This window comes from Amblyraja radiata, chromosome 7 (assembly GCF_010909765.2).
Source record: "Amblyraja radiata isolate CabotCenter1 chromosome 7, sAmbRad1.1.pri, whole genome shotgun sequence".
NCBI lineage: Eukaryota > Metazoa > Chordata > Chondrichthyes > Rajiformes > Rajidae > Amblyraja > Amblyraja radiata.
In genome coordinates, this window is record NC_045962.1 from 3,076,257 (window position 1) to 3,098,865 (window position 22,609).

The 22,609-nt window shown below is 45.7% G+C and overlaps 1 long non-coding RNA gene across 1 annotated transcript; it reads right to left on the reverse strand.

The window, feature by feature from the left end:
* Positions 1-18,453: 18,453 nt before the first annotated feature.
* Positions 18,454-22,405, reverse strand: LOC116974946. Its single transcript, XR_004412489.1, has 2 exons — positions 22,076-22,405; positions 18,454-20,318 (listed from the first exon to the last, which is right to left on the reverse strand). It is a non-coding gene; the product is annotated as an uncharacterized LOC116974946 (long non-coding RNA).
* Between the last annotated feature and the right edge of the window lie 204 nt (positions 22,406-22,609).

Below are 22,609 nucleotides of genomic sequence, written 5' to 3' on the forward strand. Positions count from 1 at the left end.
TCCCCTTTTCCCAATTTAACGCCATTTAGATAGTAATCTGCCTTCCTATTTTTGCTACCAAAGTGGATAACCTCACATTTATCCGCATTAAACTTCATCTGCCATGCATCTGCCCACTCCCCCAACCTGTCCAAGTCACCCTGCATTCTCATAGCATCCTCCTCACAGTTCACACTGCCACCCAGCTTTGTGTCATCTGAAAATTTGCTAATGTTACTTTGAATCCCTTCATCCAAATCATTGATGTATATTGTAAAAAGCTGCGGTCCCAACACCAAGCCTTGAGGTACCACACTAGTCACTGCCTGCCATTCTGAAAGGGACACGTTAATCCCTACTCTTTGTTTCCTGTCTGTCAACCACTTCTCTATCCATGTCAGCACTCTACCCCCAATACCATGTGTCCTAAATTTGCCCACTAATCTCCTATGTGGGACCTTATCAAATGGGGCGAGGAACTTTGGTATCTAAAAAGTTTCAGAAGTTATAAATCAGGCTGTAAAATTTTACAATCGCCCATGGTTCTCAAGTGGGTTTTACATACAAAAAGAAAACGCTTCTGAAGCTAAATTTATCATTAAATTAATTGCAAACCATGCTTTGTTTTGAATTACATTTTACTCAGATGCAAGCCAAGGAATGGCATAATTGTTAGCTGTTAATTGGACATAATCAACCTCAGCAAATTGACAATATCATGTTGAAAGGAAGTGGGTGTTTAAGCTGTCTGGACATTTTATTATTTGCCAAAATATACATCTCAATAGCATAATGATAGAAAACTTACTTTTCCACACACCACTCGTAAGTCTGGGGATTTTTTTAATGGTAAATTTAGCTTCAGAAGTGTTTTCTTTTTGCATGTAAAAACCCACTTCAGAACCATGGGAGATTTAAAAATTTTACAGCCACATTTTTCACTTCTGAAACTTTTTAGATACCAAAGGAATCAAGAAAAAACACAAATAATGCCTTACTGTTGATGAAATGCAGAGAGCAAATGCGATAATTCCCAATATTTTCAATCTTGATATCTGCACGACAATTATTCCCCAACCACTTTAGCTGTTGTTGTCCCTTCAGCTGTCACTTCTTTCTACCATCATTTCTCCTCACTTTTGGAATTCTGAAGTAGGATAAATGTCTTTCACGGTTACCCCGATTTCCATAATTATTTACAGCGCAAATAAATGACCATTTTGGCGTTATTTAATGGGTAGGAAAGTACGCGTTTCGTGTATTAACTGTATATGCCGGAAGATGCCATGTACTCCACATGGATTGAGCTGCTCCTTGCGTCATGTCCTTTGACCCGATGACCTTACGTGCAATCCCCCTATAAACAGTATCATAATAAATAGTGTGCTATTTGTAATAGTGTGCAATTAAACAATGTTTTACCCTTAAGAATTATTATGTTGGCTTAATTAGCCAAATACAGCATAGCCTATGAAATACTAACTAAACTTGTACAAATACAAACAAATTATTATTTTCTCTTAATACAACTAATAACCTGTAGGCTCCCTTTGCCTCTAAATAAATATCATATTCATCTGTATAATTACTAAGCAAAACTATAACCTACAATACAAAATCATTGTATTGCTTGGGAACTCTGCTTTCACGGTTTAATCTACCAGCTGGCACAGGAGCATCAGATCCTGTAGAATCTGCCAAAGTGTTGTCACCCAGACACCTTCTCTGCTCACCAACAGCGTTGCAGCGTGCTGCCTCTGGAACTGGTCACCATCTTGGGGATGTCGTCTATCCCGTCTGAATCAGTAACTCTTGGTGGATTTTGGGCCACCTCGTTTTGTGTGTCCTTGAACATGTACTTTTTGACGCTCGATACATTCCTCTTGTTGATAACACCTTCTGGAGACTTGACTGTCACCATGCTGCCGCTCCTCGATACCACATTGCATGGCTGACAATGGTAAGGAGTGTCTATCTTACCGCCATCATCTCGCCTCACAAGCACATCATCCCCAGGCATTATTTCAGAGTGCCTGGCTCCTCGTGTCAAGTCAGTATACCATTTTGCCGCACCTTGCTTTTCAGCATCACAGTCTCTCAGCTCCTGGTCTACCATGATCTCTCGTACCTCTGGTATTTTAGTGCAAATTTTCCTTCCAAACAAAGCTTCTGCTGGACTTTTCCCAGTCGTTGAGTGAGTGATCGCCCGATATACAGCTACATATGCTAACCGTGCCTCCTTCCAGTTTTCCCCTTCGGCATGGCCGATTCCTATCCTCTTCTCCATGGACTGGTTTTGTCTCCCTACTTCTCCGTTAGCTTGTGGGCCATTACGGAGTCACCTTGTGATGATGGATACCTGTGATTCTTATGTATTCAGCAAATGTCTCAGAAACAAACTGTGGCCCATTGTCGTAGTGCAATGTAACAGGCAACCCGTGTCTGGCGAAGATCTCTGCTAATGCCTGTGCTGTCTTTTCTGCTGTAGTTGACTTCATCACTGCATACTCATAGTACCTGCTATAGTAGTCTACCACTACCATAATTGATTCACCTGTTGGAAGTGGTCCAAGAAAGTTAACAGCGATGTCAACCCATGGTCCTGTTGCCAACTTTGTACTTCTAATTGGTTCTAGTGGGTTGTTCCTGCTTGTGATTTGGCATCCGTGACAGGTCTTGACAAATTTTCTGGCATCTTTCTCACAACCTGGCCACGACACTGTGCTCTGCAAATTCTGTTTAGTACCAACGATGCCTAAATGTCCTTCATGAACTAATGGGTACGGCCACAATTGGCGTTGCCCAGTTACTCTGGTCTGTCTTCACAAGTACTCCATTACGCTCTAATCTGTCAAGTTCTACCTCCACTTGTTGCTTTAGTGCATAGGGTACAGGTCTTGGTCGACAATACACAGGCCTCGCATCTTGCTTAAGTCAAATGTGTGCAGAGTACCCTGTTATTCCCATGTCACTGTCAGCAAAAATGTTTGCATCTTTGCTTATGACGTTTTCAAGATGTGATTTGGACAAATCGACACTGAAAATGTTCTTCCAGTCTAACTCTATTCTACTCAGCCAATCCTTTCCAAGTAGGTTTGGTTTATTTCTGTATGATGGGCAGTGTTACCGACTGACCATTATGCTGAACTTTACAGTTCATTTGTCCACATGTCTTCAAAACTTCACCCGAGTAGGTTCTCAACTTGACCTTACTCTCAAACAATGGTATCTGCGGGAACTTTGTTTCGTACAGGTCTTTGCTCATGACCGAACAATCTGCTGCTATATCAATACACATATCAAACAACTGTTCATTAATCAATAGTTTAGTTTGAAAGTCCTTGCCTTGGCTGGTTACAGGCTTATCGATGTTGGTTGCATAAATGGTGTACAACCCAAGTTCATTTCCATCTGGGTTCATCTCCAAGTTATGAACTCCTCTCTGGTGTTGTCGCTTGACTCCCGCAGATTGTTGGTTTCCTGTTTTATGCTTGGTCCGACATGCTGAGGCGATATGGCCTTTCTTCTGGCAGTTATAGCACTTGGCCATTTCGAGCTGACAAAACTGGGATGAGTGATTACCGTTGCAACGATAACAACTGGCTGAACTCGGCTCCCCGCCATACTTTGGTTTTGGTTTAGCGCCTCTTGTTTTGGCCATAGGCACTGCCTTGTGACTGTAAACGGCCACTGCAGTCCATGGTGGGCGAAACTCACGAGCATTCTTTGATGCCATCTCTATTGTGGTAGAAATCTTGCATGCTTTCTCTGTGAGATCTGGAGTGTTCATCAGTTTAGACTGAATTTGTTCATCCACTAAACCACAAACAAATCTGTCGCGTAGTGCTCGTCCAAGAAAGGTTCCAAAGTTACAGTGTAAACTTAAGTTATTCAAGGCAACAATGTACTCATTGCTTGTCTCATTCTGCTTCTGGTTTTTAGTGCCGAATTTATAGCTTTCTGCAATTTCCAGAGGTTTTGGGTTGAAGCGCTCCTCCAACTTATTTATAATGACATTGAATGACACGTCTTTTGCCTTTATGGGTGCAAGGAGTTTCACGAGTGTGCCGTACACTTCAGGATCAATCTCCGTGAGCAGAATCGCTTTCATGCGTTCACAAACGGCCTTATTTGTTTCAGTCAGTATCTCTCCTTCACCACTAATCTCCATTATGTTGTTTGCCGTGTAAAACATGTTTGCTCTCTCCATAAAGGAGCTGAACGGCTCTTTACTCTTGTCAAAAGCTCCAAGGTTCCCAATGTAGCCTGTGGACGCTGCCATCGTGTCATTCTCTTTTTTTTTAATAATAAAAAGTCCGTTCAAAAACCCCAAATTCCTGTCTGTTCTGGTGTAGCAATTCACCTAAAACTTAGTTGTACAAAGACTGTTCAGCTTGAGGAATTCGACAAAAAAAACTCGGTCTAAACTGTTATACACTCCCAAGGACGACATCTTGCCACGTAGACACAACATAGAGATAGCCTGACAAACTCTCGCCGATTTATCAAGCTGCTGTTTTAAACTACAGTCCCCTGCATAGAAGGATCTGCAGGCCTCTCATGTCCAGCTCGCAAACAACTGCGACACAACTCCGTATTTACTGTTTAAACTGTTAAACAATCCTGCGTGTTGCAAAACTGTCCTGCACTGAATTTAAAGGATGAGTTCACAAACTCTATCCCATCCTCGTCGCCAATTTTGTTATATTCCGGACAACGGAATGAACAATAACTTACACGCAGGCTGGCTGGATCACAAGAGAGATTTATTACCCAACATTCCCTACTTATATACAGGACCAACTTATTAGCGTACAATGAATATGCATGAAAACATTACAAGCCCCAATTCCAGCAGCTTCTCAGCAAGTCTGGTGGGGACTATGGTGTTGAAGGCTGAACTGAAGTCTATGAACAGCATCCTCACGTAGCCCCCCTTCTGGCTGTCAAGATGAGAGAGAGCGGTGTGCAGAACCTGGGAGACCGCATCGTCCGTGGATCTGTTCGGACGGTATGCGAATGGTAGCGGGCACAAGTTGCGAGGGAGGAAGGCACAGATGTGTTTCTTCACCAGCCTCTCAAAGCATTTCATGACTACCAAGGTGAGGACCACCAGACGGTAGTCATTCAGACAGGCTGGGGAGGCATTTTTAGGTACAGGTACAATGATGGATCTTTTGAAGCAGGCAGGGACCACGGACTTGTCCAGGGAGAGATTGAATATTGTAGTGAGCACCGGAGCTAGCTGCGTAGCACAAGACTTAAGTACTCGCCATCTTAAGATGCCATCGGGGCCTGCAGCTTTCCTCGTGTTCACCCGTGTCAGGGCCCTCCTCACGTCGTGCTCCGACAACGAGAATGTGTGCACATCCCCAGCGATGGACCTCCCTTCAGCTTCTATAGCCAGCACACTGGCGGTGTTGTCGTTAGCCGGCAGTCCTGGTTCCCTCTGTCTGAAGAAGGGTCTCGAAACGTCACCTATTCCTCCAGATTCAGGGACAGTTTTCCCCAGCTGTTATCAGGCAACTGAACCATCCTATCACCAACTGTGGGCCATGACCTATCATCTATCTCATTCGAGACTCTATCTATAATTGGACTTCACTGGACTTTGTCTTGCACTAAATATTATTCCCTTCATCCTGTATCTGTATACTGTGGACAGCTTGATTGTTTTCATTCTGTTAATTCTGAAACAATGGTTCTGAACTTAAAGAAAGGTAACTTTGAGGGTATGAGACGTGAATTGGCCAAGATTGACTGGCAATTAATTCTAAAAGGGTTGACGGTGGATATGCAATGGAAGACATTTAAAGACTGCATGGATGAACTACAAAAATTGTTCATCCCAGTTTGGCAAAAGAATAAATCAGGGAAGGTAGTGCATCCATGGATAACAAGGGAAATCAGGGATAGTATCAAAGCGAAGGATGATGCGTACAAATTAGCCAGAAAAAGCAGCATACCGGAGGACTGGGAGAAATTCAGAGACCAGCAGAGGAGGACAAAGGGCTTAATTAGGAAAGGAAAAATAGATTATGAAAGAAAACTGGCAGGGAACATAAAAACTGACTGCAAAAGTTTTTATAGATATGTGAAAAGAAAGAGATTAGTTAAAACAAATGTAGGTCCCTTGCAGTCAGAAACAGGTGAGTTGATCATGGGGAACAAGGATATGGCGGACCAATTGAATAACTACTTTGGTTCCGTCTTCACTAAGGAAGACATAAATAATCTGCCGGAAATAGCAGGGGACCGCGGGTCAAAGGAGTTGGAGGAATTGAGTGAAATCCAGGTTAGCCGGGAAGTGGTGTTGGGTAAATTGAATGGATTAAAGGCCGATAAATCCCCAGGGCCAGATAGGCTGCATCCCAGAGTACTTAAGGAAGTAGCTCCAGAAATAGTGGATGCATTAGTAATAATCTTTCAAAACTCTTTAGATTCTGGAGTAGTTCCTGAGGATTGGCGGGTAGCAAACGTAACCCCACTTTTTAAGAAGGGAGGGAGAGAGAAAACGGGGAATTACAGACCAGTTAGTCTAACATCGGTAGTGGGGAAACTGCTAGAGTCAGTTATTAAAGATGGGATAGCAGCACATTTGGAAAGTGGTGAAATCATTGGACAAAGTCAGCATGGATTTACAAAAGGTAAATCATGTCTGACGAATCTTATAGAATTTTTCGAGGATGTAACTAGTAGCGTGGATAGGGGAGAACCAGTGGATGTGGTGTATCTGGACTTCCAGAAGGCTTTCGACAAGGTCCCACATAAGAGATTAGTTTACAAACTTAAAGCACACGGCATTGGGGGTTCAGTATTGATGTGGATAGAGAATTGGCTGGCAAACAGGAAGCAAAGAGTAGGAGTAAACGGGTCCTTTTCACAATGGCAGGCAGTGACTAGTGGGGTACCGCAAGGCTCAGTGCTGGGACCCCAGCTATTTACAATATATATTAATGATCTGGATGAGGGAATTGAAGGCAATATCTCCAAGTTTGCGGATGACACTAAGCTGGGGGGCAGTGTTAGCTGTGAGGAGGATGCTAGGAGACTGCAAGGTGACTTGGATAGGCTGGGTGAGTGGGCAAATGTTTGGCAGATGCAGTATAATGTGGATAAATGTGAGGTTATCCATTTTGGTGGCAAAAACAGGAAAGCAGACTATTATCTAAATGGTGGCCGACTAGGAAAAGGGGAGATGCAGCGAGACCTGGGTGTCATGGTACACCAGTCATTGAAAGTGGGCATGCAGGTGCAGCAGGCAGTGAAGAAAGCGAATGGTATGTTAGCTTTCATAGCAAAAGGATTTGAGTATAGGAGCAGGGAGGTTCTACTGCAGTTGTACAGGGTCTTGGTGAGACCACACCTGGAGTATTGCGTACAGTTTTGGTCTCCAAATCTGAGGAAGGACATTATTGCCATAGAGGGAGAGCAGAGAAGGTTCACCAGACTGATTCCTGGGATGTCAGGACTGTCTTATGAAGAAAGACTGGATAGACTTGGTTTATACTCTCTAGAATTTAGGAGATTGAGAGGGGATCTTATAGAAACTTACAAAATTCTTAAGGGGTTGGACAGGCTAGATGCAGGAAGATTGCTCCCGATGTTGGGGAAGTCCAGGACAAGGGGTCACAGCTTAAGGATAAGGGGTAAATCCTTTAAAACCGAGATGAGAAGAACTTTTTTCACACAGAGAGTGGTGAATCTCTGGAACTCCCTGCCACAGAGGGTAGTCGAGGCCAGTTCATTGGCTATATTTAAGAGGGAGTTAGATGTGGCCCTTGTGGCTAAGGGGATCAGAGGGTATGGAGAGAAGGCAGGTACGGGATACTGAGTTGGATGATCAGCCATGATCATATTGAATGGCGGTGCAGGCTCGAAGGGCCGAATGGCCTACTCCTGCACCTAATTTCTATGTTTCTATGTTTCTATCTATAATGTTTCTGCTGACTGGATAACATACAACAAAAAAGCTTTTCCCAGTTCCTCGGTAAACATGACAATTAACTAACTAACTAACTGGATGTGGAGGCTGGTGAGGACCAGGGGAAGTCAGTCCATCTTGTTCCATCTAGGGGAGGGGGAGCAAGAGCAGATGAATGGGAGTCAGAGGAGACACGGGCGAGAGATCTGCGTAGGAAGCAACTGCAGATGTTGGTTTAAACCCAAGATAGACTGTAGAGCTGTAAAGTGGCTGCAGCTCACAAAATGAATTTTGGTTGTCGGGTGTCTGCAGCCCAATTGTTTGCCTCGCCTTTTTTTAACAAGTTTGTGTTCACAAAATGAATTTTGGTTGTCGGGTGGCTGCAGCCCAATTGTTTGCCTTGGCTTGGCTTTTAAAATCGTTGCAACAGTTGGATGCCTGCCCAAGCATCCATACAGCCCACAATGCCTACACTAGCCCTCTGGAAACCAGTATCTTCAGCCCGCAACACCCATCCAAGCGCAACAGACAGCCCCCCCACTGGCGAGCAGTATTGGAATTGATGGCGAGGTGGAATGTTGCGTTGGTGACCAGCCCTCCCGTGTGATGCTGGGACCCAACAGGTCCCACTTAGTCTAGTTATTTATTATAAATTAAGAACCCGGGGCTAATCTATAAATGAACTAAGGTTCGGACAAGTGTAGGACAAAAGTTTTTTTAGATAAAGTCAACAGTTTCCCTGCCTGATCTGCCAGCGTGTGATAACACTTAGTTTCCATTTCCCCGTTATCGGGTTAAGTTTCGAGTTTCTATTTCTGGGTCTGACGCTGCAAATAACAAGTTAACATCAACTTCAAGAACTCAAAAAACAACTATTGTCAGGCCAGGTGGCAACTGCAACAAGAGAAACTGCGTTGACTGTTCAGAAGGATTTTTGTCAAAACTGGCCGGTGGTGAAAATAAGTTTTAAGTGAGGACACAAGGGACTGGAGGTGCTGCCTATTTACAGAAACAGATGCAAAAGGGCTGGAGTAACGCAGCGGGTTGGGCAGGGCGCCTTGTTTCAGTGAAGACAAGTTAGTTTTAAGTAGCAGACTGGAAGCTGGAAAGGGTGCAGAGAAGATTTACAAGGATGTTGCCAGGGCTTGGGGTCCTGAGCTATAGGGAGAGGTTGGGCAGGCTAGGACTGTATTCCTTGCAGCGCAGGATGATGATGGGTGATCTTACAGAGGTGTATAGAACCATGAATACAAATAGTGCTTACACAGAGTCTTCTACCCAGAGTTGGGGAATCAAGAAACAGGGGATATTGGTTTAAGATAAGAGGGGAAAGATTTGATAGGAACCTGAGGGGGGAATGTTTTCACAGAGGGTGGTGGGTGTATGGAACGAGCTGCAGGAGGAGGTAGTTGAGGCTGGGACTATCGCAATGTTTAAGAAACATTTGGACAGGTACACACATACACGCTCTATCTATGACTCTATGTCTTCTTCAGTAATTGTAGCTTCGCCCCAGCTGTTGTAGATGTATCCCTCTGTCTGAAGAAGGGTCTCGCCCCGAAACGTTACCTATTCCTTTCTCCAGAGATGCTGCCTGTCCCGCTGAGTTACTCCAGCATTGTGTGTCTATCTTGGGTTCAAACCAGCATCTGCAGTTGCTTCCTTCGCAGATCTCTCGCCCGTATCTCCTCTGACTCCCATTCTTCTGCTATTGCTCCCCCTCCCCTAGATGGAACAAGATGGACTGACTTCCCCTGGTCCTCACCAGCCTCCACGTCCAGCTAGTTAGTTAGTTAATTGTCATGTTTACAAAGGAACTGGGAAAAGCTTTTTTGTTGTATGCTATCCAGTCAGCAGAAACATTATAGATGAAAACAATCAAGCTGTCCACAGTATACAGATACAGGATGAAGGGAATAATATTTAGTGCAAGACAAAGTCCAGTGAAGTCCAATTATAGATAGAGTCTCCAATGAGATAGATGATAGGTCATGTCCCACAGTTGGTGATGGGATGACTCAGTTGCCTGATAACAGCTGGGGAAAAACTGTCCCTGAATCTGGAGGTGTGCGTTTTCACACTTCTGTACCTCTTGCCTGATGGGAGAGGGGAGAAGAGGGAGTGACCGGGGTGAGACTGGTCCTTGATGATGCTGCTGGCCTTGCCGAGGCAGGGTGAAGTGTATCAGTGGACCCGATGACCTTGCCGAGGCAGAGTGAAGTGTAAATGTAGTCAATGGAAGGGAGGTTAGTTCGCGTGACGGTCTGGGCCATCGTGGCATTACCCGTCCTTGGTCATCTATTAACGGCCTTGATTTATTCTGGCCTCATCCTACCCCCATCCCCCCCACCCGTCTACTTTCAGGCTGAAGAAGAGTCCTGACCCGAAACTTCACTCATGCTTTAACTCCAGAGATGCTGCCTGGCCCGCTGAGTTACTCCAGCATTTTGTGTCTATCTTGGGTTTAAACCAGCATCTGCTTCCTACGCAGATCTCTCACCCGTGTCTCCTCTGATTCCCATCGTTCTGCTCTTGCTCCCCCTCCCCTAGATGGAACAAGATGGATTGACTTCCCCTGGTCCTCACCAGCCTCCACATCCAGTTAGTTAGTTAGTTAATTGTCATGTTTACCGAGGAACTGGGAAAAGCTTTTTTGTTGTATGTTATCCAGTCAGCAGAAACATTATAGATGAAAACAATCAAGCTGTCCACTGTATACAGATACAGGATGAAGGGAATAATATTTAGTGCAAGACAAAGTCCAGTGAAGTCCAATTATAGATAGAGTCTCCAATGAGATAGATGATAGGTCATGACCCACAGTTGGTGATGGGATGACTCAGTTGCCTGATAACAGCTGGGGAAAACTGTCCCTGAATCTGGAGGTGTGCGTTTTCACACTTCTGTACCTCTTGCCTGATGGGAGAGGGGAGAAGAGGGAGTGACCGGGGTGAGACTCATCCTTGATGATGCTGCTGGCCTTGCCGAGGCAGGGTGAAGTGTATCAGTGGACCCGATGAGACAAAGGGCCTGTTTCTACACTGTATTTCTAAAGGCCAAACTCTAATCCGGCCCGGCCCGAAATCCTTACCCGCAGGCGTAATGTTTTTCAATTAGTTTTTGCGACCTGGGAACTGCAGCCAGTCCAGGGGCACGCAGGGACCTGGGAACCACAACCTAGTCCCGGGTCACGCAGGGACCTGAGAACCACATCTAGTCCCGGGGCACGCAGGGACCTGAGAACCACAACCTAGTCCCGGGTCATGCAGGGACCTGGGAACCACATCTAGTCCCGGGTCATGCAGGGACCTGGGAACCACATCTAGTCCCGGGTCACGCAGGGACCTGAGAACCACATCTAGTCCCGGGTCACGCAGGGACCTGGGAACCACATCTAGTCCCGGGTCACGCAGGGACCTGGGAACTGCAGCCAGTCCAGCGGCACGCAGGTGACCTGGGAACTGCAGCTCGACCCGGGGCACGCAGGTGACCTGGGAACTGCAGCCAGTCCAGCGGCACGCAGGTAGAATCTAAAAAAGGAATCCCCCATGTTCTGTTTGATATTAGCAATAGACAATAGACAATAGGTGCAGGAGTAGCTCATTCGGCACTTCGAGCCAGCACCGCCATTCACTGTGATCATGGCTGATCATCCACAATCAGTACCCTGTTCCTGCCTTCTCCCCATATCCCGTAACTCCGCTATCCTTTAGTGCTCTGTCTAACTCTCTCATGAAAGCATCCGTAGAACCGGCCTCCACCGCCTGCTGAAGCAGAGAATTCTACATACTCACAACTCTCTGTGTGAAAAGGTTTTTCCTCATTTTCGTTCTAAATGGCTTACCCCTTATTCTTAAACTATAGCCCCTGGTTCTGGACTCACCGAACATTGGGAACATATTTCCTGCCTCTAGTGTGTCCAAACCCTTAATAATCTTATATGTTTCAATAAGGTACCCTCTCATCCTTCTAAATTCCAGAGAATACAAGCCCAGCCGCTCCATTCTCTCAACATATGACAGCCCCGCCATCCCAGGAATTAACCTTGTGAACCTACGCTGCACTCCCTCAATAGCAAGAATGTCCTTCCTCAAGTTTGGAGACCAAAACTGCACACAATGCTCCAGGTGTGGTCTCACCAGTGCCCTGTACAACGGCAGAAGGATCTCTTTGTTCCAATACTCAACTTCTCTTGTTATGAAGGCCAACATGCCATTCTTCACTGCTTGCTGTACCTGCATGCTTCCTTTCATAGACTGATGTACAAGGACCCCCAGATCCTGTTGTACTTCCCCTTTTCCCACTTGACACTATTTAGATAATAATCTGCCTTCCTGTTTTTGCCACCAAAGTGGATAACCTCACATTTATCCACATTAAACTGCATCTGCCATGCATCAGCCCACTCACCCAACCTGTCCAAGTCACCCTGCATTCTCATAGCATCCTCCTCACAGTTCACACTGCCACCCAGCTTTGTGTCATCTGCAAATTTGCTAATGTTACTTTGAATCCCTTCGTCTAAATCATTGATGTATATTGTAAATATCTGCGGTCCCAGCACCGAGCCTTGCAGTACCCCACTAGTCACTGCCTGCCATTATGAAAGGGACCCGTTAATCCTTACTCTTTGATTCCTGTCTGCCAACCAATTTTCTATCCATGTCAGCACTCTACTCCCAATACCATGTGCTCTAATTTTACCCACTAATCTCCTACGTGGGACCTTATCTAATGCTTTCTGAAAGTCCAGGTACACTACATCCACTAACTCTCCCTTGTCCATTTTCCTGGTTACATCCTCAGAAGATTAGTCAAGCATGATTTCCCCTTCGTAAATTCATGCTGACTCGGACCGATCCTGTTACTGCTATCCAAATGTGCCACTATTTCATCTTTTATCATTGACTCCAGCAACTTCCCCACCACCGATGTCAGGCTAACTGATCTATAATTCACTGTTTTCTCTCTGCCGCCTTTCTTAAAAAGTGGGATAACATTAGCTACCCTCCAATCCACAGGAACTGATCCTGAATCTATAGAACATTGGAAAATTATCACCAATTCGTCCACAATTTCTAGAGCCACTTCCTTAAGTATCCTGGGATGCAGACCATCAGGCCCTGGGGATTTATCAGCCTTCAGTCCCATCAGTCTTCCCAACACCATTTCCTGCCTAATATGGATTTCTTTCAGTACCTCCGCCACCCCAGATCCTCTGGCCACTACTATATCAGGAAGATTATTTGTGTCCTCCTTAGTGAAGACAGATCCAAAGTACCTGTTCAACTCATCTGCCATTTCCTTGTTCCCCATAATATATTCACCCTTTTCAGTCTTCAAGGGTCCAACTTTGGCCTTAACTAATTTTTTCCTCTTCACATACCTAAAGAAGCTTTTACTATCCTGCTTTATATTCTTGGCTAGCTTACCTTTGTCCCTCATATTTTCTCCCCATTTTTAGTTATCTTCTGTTGCTCTTGAAAAGTTACCCAATCCGCTCATCTTTGCTATGTTGTACTTCTTCTCTTTTATTTTTCTACTGTCCCTGACTTCCCTTGTCAGCCACGGTCGCCCCTTACTCCCCTTGGAATCTTTCTTCTACTTTGGAATGAACTGATCCTGCACCTTCTGTATTATTCCCAGTAATTCCAATTGTAATACCGACACCTCCGATTTACCCTTCTCCCTCTCAAATTGTAGATTAAAACTTATCGTATTATGGTCACACCTCCTAATGGCTCCTTTACCTCGGGTTCCCTTATCAAATCCGGTTCATTACACAACACTAAATCCAGAATTGCCTTCTCCCTGGTAGGCTCCAGTACAAGCTGCTCTAAGAATTCATCACGGAGGCACTCCACAAAGTCCCTTTTTTGGGGCCCAGTTCCAACCTGATTTTTCCAGTCTACCTGCATGTTGAAATCTCCCATAACAACAGTAGCATTACCTGTACGGCATGCCAATTTTAACTCCTGATGCAACTTGCACCCTATGTCCAGGCTACTGTTTCGGGGCCTGTAGATAAGTCCCATTAGGATCTATTTACCCTTACAATTCCTCAGTTCTATCCATACTGACTCTACATCTCCTGATTCAATGTCACCCCTCGCAAGGGACTGAATTTCATTCCTCACCAACAGAGCTAACTCACCCCCTCTGCCCACCTGTCTGTCTTTTCTATAGGAGGTATACCCTTGAATATTCAGTTCCCAGCCCTGGCCCCCTTGCAGCCATGTCTCTGTAATTCCCACATCATACTTGCCAATTTCTAACTGAGCCTCAAGCTCGTCCACTTTATTTCTTATACTTTGCACGTTCATATACAACACTTTGACCGGTATTCACCTCCCCTCTCACACCGCTCACAATTGGCCCTGACCTTACTCTCTATCCCTTCTCAAACTTCCCTTCCCATTAATTCGGGTCTTTTGTAACTTTTCCCGTACTCACTTCCCCTTTAACTCCATCTTTATACCCCAATCTGTCAACCCTCCCCCCCCCCCCACTATTTAGTTTAAACCCACACATGTAGCACTAGCAAACCTGCTGGCCAGAACGTTGATCCCCCTCCAGTTAAGGTGTGACCCGTCCCTATTGTACAGGTCACCCCTACCCCAGAAGAGATCCCAGTGGTCTATAAATCTAAATCCTTGCTCCCTGCATCAGCCCCCCAGCCACACATTCAGATCCCCCATCTCCCTGTTCCTGTCCTCACTAGCACGAGGTACTGGAAGCAATCCAGAGATAACTGCCCTAGAAGTCCTGCTTTTCAGTCTTCTTCCTAACTCTGTAAACTCACTTTGGAGAACATCCTTCCATTCCTTCTCGATGTCGTTTGTGCCCACGTGCACAACTACTTCCGGCTGTTCACCTTCCATCTCGAGGATGTTCTGAATTCGGCTCGTGACATCTTGAACCCTGACACCAGGGAGGCAACACACCATCCTCGAGTCTCACCTGCTGCCACATAATCTCCAGTCTGCACCTTGGACAATGGAGTAACCCACCACTATGGCTCTGCCCGACGTTGGTCTCACCAGTCGAATCTCATCACTAGGTTTGGAGCCACCGACCTGTCCGCCGCTCGGACTGGAAGTGTCGTCTACCCCGACAGCTAATAAAAGGGTGTACCTGTTTTCATTTGGCACAGCCACTGGGGTCTCCTGCACTCTTCCTGTATCCTTGGCGTGACAACCTCATTGTAGGTCCTGTCCACAAAACTCTTGTTTTCCCGGATGGCCCTGAGGTCATCCAGCTGCTTCTCCAGTTCCCTAACACGTTCGTTCAGGAGCTGGACCTGGACACAATTTCTGCAGGTGTGGTTTCCAGAAGCACCAGTGGTGTCCCTGACTTCCCACATCCTGCAGGAAACACACTGCTCCAACATGCCTGCCTATTTTTCAGAAGATAAAAGTCACAATATCGAACAAGTGTAGCCTCCTTGCCTCAGCCTCCTCGCCGTAGACCCTTGAGCCAAAAACTCACACTTACCTCGACAAGGCACTTTCCCCGACTGGCCGCTCCCCGACTGAAAAGGAACGGTGAAAAGGAACATTTAAAACAAATCCCGGGGTACAACCTCGACCATAGTGCGGAGGCCCCTCTGTAGACAGTCAGACAATTCAGACAAGAAAATAACTATCCTTTCATCTATATTACTAAATCTCTGATCTTGACCGCTTTTGGCCGACTGTGCTGCGATTTCCGAGAGAACGCCACCACCTATGGCCGTCATTTTTGGCCACCTTGCTCAGAGCCCCCCTCCACCATATTAGTGCGGAGGATTTTTTCAGTCGATTAAAAATGAGAGAGATATTAATGTTTTTACAAAATTCCCCATTCTCTCTGCTGCCCCCGCTGGCGGCAGGGGGAGGGACTATAAAACCAGGAAGTGTCGTGCCTCACTCAGTCTCTGCCAGACCAGGAAGCGAGAGGGTCACGGCTCTCTGAGCTGCGAATAACACTAAACGCACGCCTACTCCACGGTGAGTCCCCTTGATGCGGCTGTAAAGTGGCTGCAGCTCACAAAATGAATTTTGGTTGTCGGGTGTCTGCAGCCCAATTGTTTGCCTCACCTTTTTTAACAAGTTTGTGTTCACAAAATGAATTTTGGTTGTCGGGTGGCTGCAGCCCAATTGTTTGCCTTGGCTTGGCTTTTAAAATCGTTGCAACAGTTGGATGCCTGCCCAAGCATCCATACAGCCCACAATGCCTACACTAGCCCTCTGGAAACCAGTATCTTCAGCCCGCAACACCCATCCAAGCGCAACAGACAGCCCCCCCACTGGCGAGCAGTATTGGAATTGATGGCGAGGTGGAATGTTGCGTTGGTGACCAGCCCTCCCGTGTGATGCTGGGACCCAACAGGTCCCACTTAGTCTAGTTATTTATTATAAATTAAGAACCCGGGGCTAATCTATAAATGAACTAAGGTTCGGACAAGTGTAGGACAAAAGTTTTTTTAGATAAAGTCAACAGTTTCCCTGCCTGATCTGCCAGCGTGTGATAACACTTAGTTTCCATTTCCCCGTTATCGGGTTAAGTTTCGAGTTTCTATTTCTGGGTCTGACGCTGCAAATAACAAGTTAACATCAACTTCAAGAACTCAAAAAACAACTATTGTCAGGCCAGGTGGCAACTGCAACAAGAGAAACTGCGTTGACTGTTCAGAAGGATTTTTGTCAAAACTGGCCGGTGGTGAAAATAAGTTTTAAGTGAGGACACAAGGGACTGGAGGTGCTGCCTATTTACAGAAACAGATGCAAAAGGGCTGGAGTAACGCAGCGGGTTGGGCAGGGCACCTTGTTTCAGTGAAGACAAGTTAGTTTTAAGTAGCAGACTGGAAGCTGGAAAGGGTGCAGAGAAGGTTTACAAGGATGTTGCCAGGGCTTGGGGTCCTGAGCTATAGGGAGAGGTTGGGCAGGCTAGGACTGTATTCCTTGCAGCGCAGGATGATGATGGGTGATCTTACAGAGGTGTATAGAACCATGAATACAAATAGTGCTTACACAGAGTCTTCTACCCAGAGTTGGGGAATCAAGAAACAGGGGATATTGGTTTAAGATAAGAGGGGAAAGATTTGATAGGAACCTGAGGGGGGAATGTTTTCACAGAGGGTGGTGGGTGTATGGAACGAGCTGCAGGAGGAGGTAGTTGAGGCTGGGACTATCGCAATGTTTAAGAAACATTTGGAAGCTCATTCCACACAGCTACCACTCTATGAGTAAAGAAGTTCCCCCTCATGTTACCCCTAAACTTCAGTCCCTTAATTCTCAAGTCATGTCCCCTTGTTTGAATCTTCCCTACTCTCAGTGGGAAAAGCTTTTTCCACGTCAACTCTGTCTACCCTCTCATCATTTTAAAAACCTCTATCAAGTCCCCCCTTAACCTTCTGCGCTCCAAAGAATAAAGCCCTAACTGTTCAACCTTTCTCTGTAACTTAGTTGCTGAAACCCAGGCAACATTTCTAGTAAATCTCCTCTGTACTCTCTCTATTTTGTTGACATCCTTCCTATAATTAGGCGACCAAATTGTACACCATACTCCAGAATTGGTCTCACCAATGCCTTGTACAATTTTAACATTACATCCCAACTTCTATACTCATTATACATAGAAACGCAGGTATTTACTGCGCAGGTGCAGCTGACGGGCACGGCAAGTGGAAAGAGATTTATGAAAGCTTATAAATATGAATACACTTAAAATATGATGACTCATTTAAACGATAACAGATGAGATTTACTTCCCTCAATCTTGGTTGTTGCGTCTCTTGTTGTGTTCTGTGGCCGGGGGAGGGGGACGGCTTCAGGCGGGGGCTACTGGCCCAACACTGTCGTGGCCTGCCGCTGCCGCTGCCGCTCCCCATCAGCTTCAGGCGGGGAATGGGAGGAGAATCCTGCAGCTGGGGACGGCTTTAGGAGGGGATCGGCGGGAGCATCCTCTAGCCGGTGGAGAGGGATGGCTTTAGGCGGGGTCTGGTGGAGGGGGGAAGCATCCTACAGCTGGGGACGGGGACGGCTTCAGGCAGGGGGAGGTGTAACGCTGCCATGGCCTACCGCCGTGTGGCGGGGTGAGTGTGTGGTGGTGCAGGGTGTCGGGTGGAAGGATTGTGGGGGGATGGGAGGGTGTGGGCAGGGGTGGAGTGGCGGGGAGGGGGTGTGTGGTGGAAACAGGAAAATAACCAAGATGAAGTAGTTTAGTTTATTGGTTATAGATAGATAGATGAAGTATAATGAGTCGAACAAGTTCTGAAAACGTCACGTTTTTCATGTTCTTCAGAGATGCTGCCTGTCCTGCTGAGTTACACGAGCATTTGGTGTCTTTCTTTGGTAAATGGGCATCTACAGTCCTTGTTACTGCCACCTTCTATATTGTACTCATGAGGATTTTTCAACGTATCCAAAAAAATAATTAGTCCAATCAAGTGAACGTGAATTCCTTATGATCCTTTCAACGCAGTCCAACGAAAAATCAGCATAATTATCAAATAGTTGTGTGGAAGAAATGACTGAGAGGGAAATTAAAGGAAAAACAGAGACTTTGAGGTTTGCTTCAAGAGATTTTATTGCATAATATTATGGAGAGATGGCGGCTGTTAACTGCTCACCAGTTCTCTGACTTTACAGCAGAATTAGCCGACAGTTATACTGTGCAGTTAACCTAGTTTTATTTTGTGTTAGATACAAATGTACGAAAATATACTTCGTCCTTGGCTATATGTTTTCCTATAACTATCATCCACTACATGGGTATTAATGATTTCATTAGTCATAATATAGTTTATATTTATGTTAATCTTATTCAACAACAGATGGTTAATATGTCAAACACGGTGGAGGCCGGTTCTCTGGATACTTTCAAGAGAGAGCTAGATAGGGCTCTTAAAGATAGCGGAGTCAGGGGATATGGGAAGAAGGCAGGAATGGGGTACTGATTGGGGATGATCAGCCATGATCACAGTGAATGGCGGTGCTGGCTCGAAGGTCCGAATGGCCTACTCCTGCACCTATTGTCTATTGCCCCAGTTGCATTTGCGGATATTAGTCACATAAGATCGCCTGGATGAACAGGTGGTGGGAAAATGGTCCACTGTCGTGCCACTGCCCCCTCTCAGAGCGAATCATAAGCCCCCATTTACGGCAACATTTCTACGCTACAGGTGGTCTAATGTAACTTCCCACGGCGAAACAGGCTTCCTTATCTCAGTCCTAATGTTGTTATGTTTACATTCACCAAGAGGGAATGCGTCTAAATCTTATTTTGCCGATTCTCACGATCCTCTTCTGCACCTGGTCAACGATAGATGCCAAATGCCACCTCCGCACACACTTTCGTTACCTTGTTCAATTCCGATCAAACTTAAGTAAGAAAGGATATTATTTATTTCGTCCACAGTTTGAAAATCAGTAGCTATGGGCATCCACATTGTCATTTGAACATTGTAAGTGTGTGCACAAGGTGAAGGTTGTAAATAGAGTTTAAACTGCCCAGATAGAGAGCTGAGTGTTGAGCATGTTTGTTGAGGTCTGAGGGGTGTGGGGAATGTGAACTGAGACTGCACAAATGAATGAATGAATGATATTTTATTGTTACATGTACCTATCAGGGTAGGGTACCTCGGTACAGTGAAATGCTTTGTTTTGCACACAACCTAGGCTATACAAGAGTGTCCCCACCTATCTGTCGCTGACCAAGTTACAAAGCGCCAAACAACCTTATCTACTGCCCCTCATGTGGGGATGAACATGCTGAATCGTCCTAATTTGAGGAATGACATTCTTGCTATTGAGGGAGTGCAGCGTATGTTTACAAGGTTAATTCCCGGGATGGCGGGACTGTCATATGCTGAGAGAATGGAGCAGCTGGGCTTGTACACTCTGGAGTTTAGATGGATGAGAGGGAATCTCATTGAAACATGTAAGATTGTTAAGGGCTTGGACACACTAGAGGCAGGAAACGTGTTCCCGATGTTGGGGGAGTCCAGAACCAGGGGCCACAGTTTAAGAATAAGGAGTAAGCCATTTAGAACGGAGACGAGGAAACACTTTTTCTCACAGAGAGTGGTGAGTCTGTGGAATTCTCTGCCTCAGAGGGCGGTGGAGGCAGGTACTCTGGATGCTTTCAAGAGAGAGCTAGATAGGGCTCTTAAAAATAGCAGAGTCAGATAATAGGGGGAGAAGGCAGGAATGGGGTAATGATCGTTGCATCAAAGAAGATCCTGGCATCCAACAATGTGTTGCTATCATCCAAAATGGTGCCACTGAATACCAGGCGTTGTTGGGAGACTGGAATGGTCCAATTTTGCTGAATGTTGCGTTTGAGCTCAGAGACCTTGAAATAAATGTTGTCCGTTAGTCGTAATGAATTACCATCCAGGCCGGTCAAAGTGATTTCAAATGTCTTTCCCTGGCTGTGGAACACAAGCAAAAATGGCAATGAATGAAATGTAGTTCCTTTTCAATTTGGACAAGACACAGAACAAGTGAGTGAGATGGTGGACACCCATTGTTTTGGGCATCATCGGGTGCACTTGCAACACAAGATTTATTCTTTGGAGCGCAGGAGGATGAGGGGAGATCTTATAGACGTGCACAAAATCATGAGAAGAATAGATTGGGTAGATGTACACAATAGGAGCCAACTTAAACACCACATTTCCGCCTGGATAGATCAGGGAGCGATGGTCATGCATGTGGCCTCAATTCACCATTCATTAAAAGTCCAGACCATTGAATATAGTCATAGTCATACCAGCATGGAAATAGGCCCTTCAGCCCAACTTGTCCATGCCGACCAAAATGCCCCATTTACGCTAGTCCCACCAGCCTGCGTTTGGCCCATATCCCTCTAAACCTTTCCATGCAATTCTCCAAATGTCTTTTAAATGTTGTGATCGTACCTGCCTCAACTCCTCCTCTGGCAGAGTCCATAAACACGGTCTACGGTGGGTGGAGGTTGGAGAGTACTCTAGCTAATGGAATGACTGTTCACAAGCCTGATAAAAGAAGGGAAGAAGCTGTTCCTGAGTGTATGGAATGAGCTGCTGGAGGAGGTGGTTGAGATGGATACCATCACAATGCAACATTCCTGAATTGTGGAGTCTGGTCTGTCCATCACACAGACCAGACTCCCCCTGCATCTAACATTTTGCTTTATCGGGTGGGCAGCTAACAGGGTCAAGGACCTTTCTCACCCCAGTCATTCCCACTTCTCCCTGTTCTCATCGGGCAGAAGATCCAAAAGTATTGGAAGCATGTACCACCATACTCAGAAACAGCTTCCTCTCCTCAGTTGTCAGAATCCTGAACATTCCTCCCATAAGCCATGGTGCAGTCCCAATCTTCCAACCTACCTCTTTGCAGACATTGACCGTTGTCTCTGGAACTGTAATGCTACAGTATTCTGCCCTTTAGTATTTTGTTCTTTGCTCTACCTGTTGCACTTGTGCATGGGGTTTAATTGTAATCATAGATTCATAGAGTCTTACGGCATGGAAAGTTGGCCCTTCGGCCCAACTTGCCCACACTGGCCAACATGGACCATCTACACTAGTCCCCCCCCCCCCCCGCCTGCATTTGGCCCATATCCCTCTAAACCTGTCCTATCTATGTACCTGTCTAAATGTTTTGTTCCAAACATAACTCCTCAGGTTCCCATTACATCATCCCCCTTCACTTTACACCTGTGTCTACTGGTTCTAGATTCCCATACTATGGGCAAGAGACTCTGTACATCTACCCGATCTATTCCTCTCATGATTTTGTACACCTCTATAAGATCACCCCTCATCCTCCTGCACTCCATGGAATATAGTTCCAGGCTACTCAACCTCTCCCTATAGCTCACACCCTCTAGTCCTGGCAACATCGTCATAAATCTTCTCTGCATTCTTTTCAGCCTGACAACATCTTTCCCATAACATGGTGGCCAAAACTGTACCCAATACTCGAAATGCGGCCTCACCAAAGTCTTTTACAACTGCAACATGACCTCCCAACTTCGAAATTCAATACTCTGTCTGATGAAGGCCAATGTGCAAAAAAACCCCATGGATGGTGTTGTCTGATTTAATTTGGATAGCATGCAAAGAAAAGCTTTTTCACCATTACCTCGATACATGTGGCAATAATAAACCAATACCAATACATGTTTCCTGTGATATTTTACCTTAACGTCCCAGGAGTTGACATCTTTCACACACTTCTGCTGTAAACAGTACTTGGCCGCTTCTGCCACTAGATCCCATCTCGCTGCTGCAGCAACGTTACCTGTTGGGTCTGCGGGGTCAAGGATCATTGGCCTAAGGGTTCAAACACATAAACATCAGCAGCCCAAACCAATTTTATTAGCTCGATCTGTACACCACAAAATCCTCTGGGAATTATCCCTTGCGCAAACCTTTATGGCTGCTTATCCTTACATCGATTCCTTGTTGCCTCCTGACCTTCTGTACCCTAGACTAAATATTGATGGCGTAGTGGTAGAGTTGCTGCCTTACAGCGCCAGAGACCCCGGTTTGATCCCAACTACGGGTACTGTGTGTATGGAGTTTGTACGTTCTCCCCGTGACCTGCGTGACTTTTCTCCGGGCGCTCTGGTTTCTATCTTTGGGATAAACCAGCCTCTGCAGTTCCTTCCAATTTCAAATAACCTTTCACTGTGCTGTGTTGATTCTAGAATATCCCAGAAAGGGCAAATATG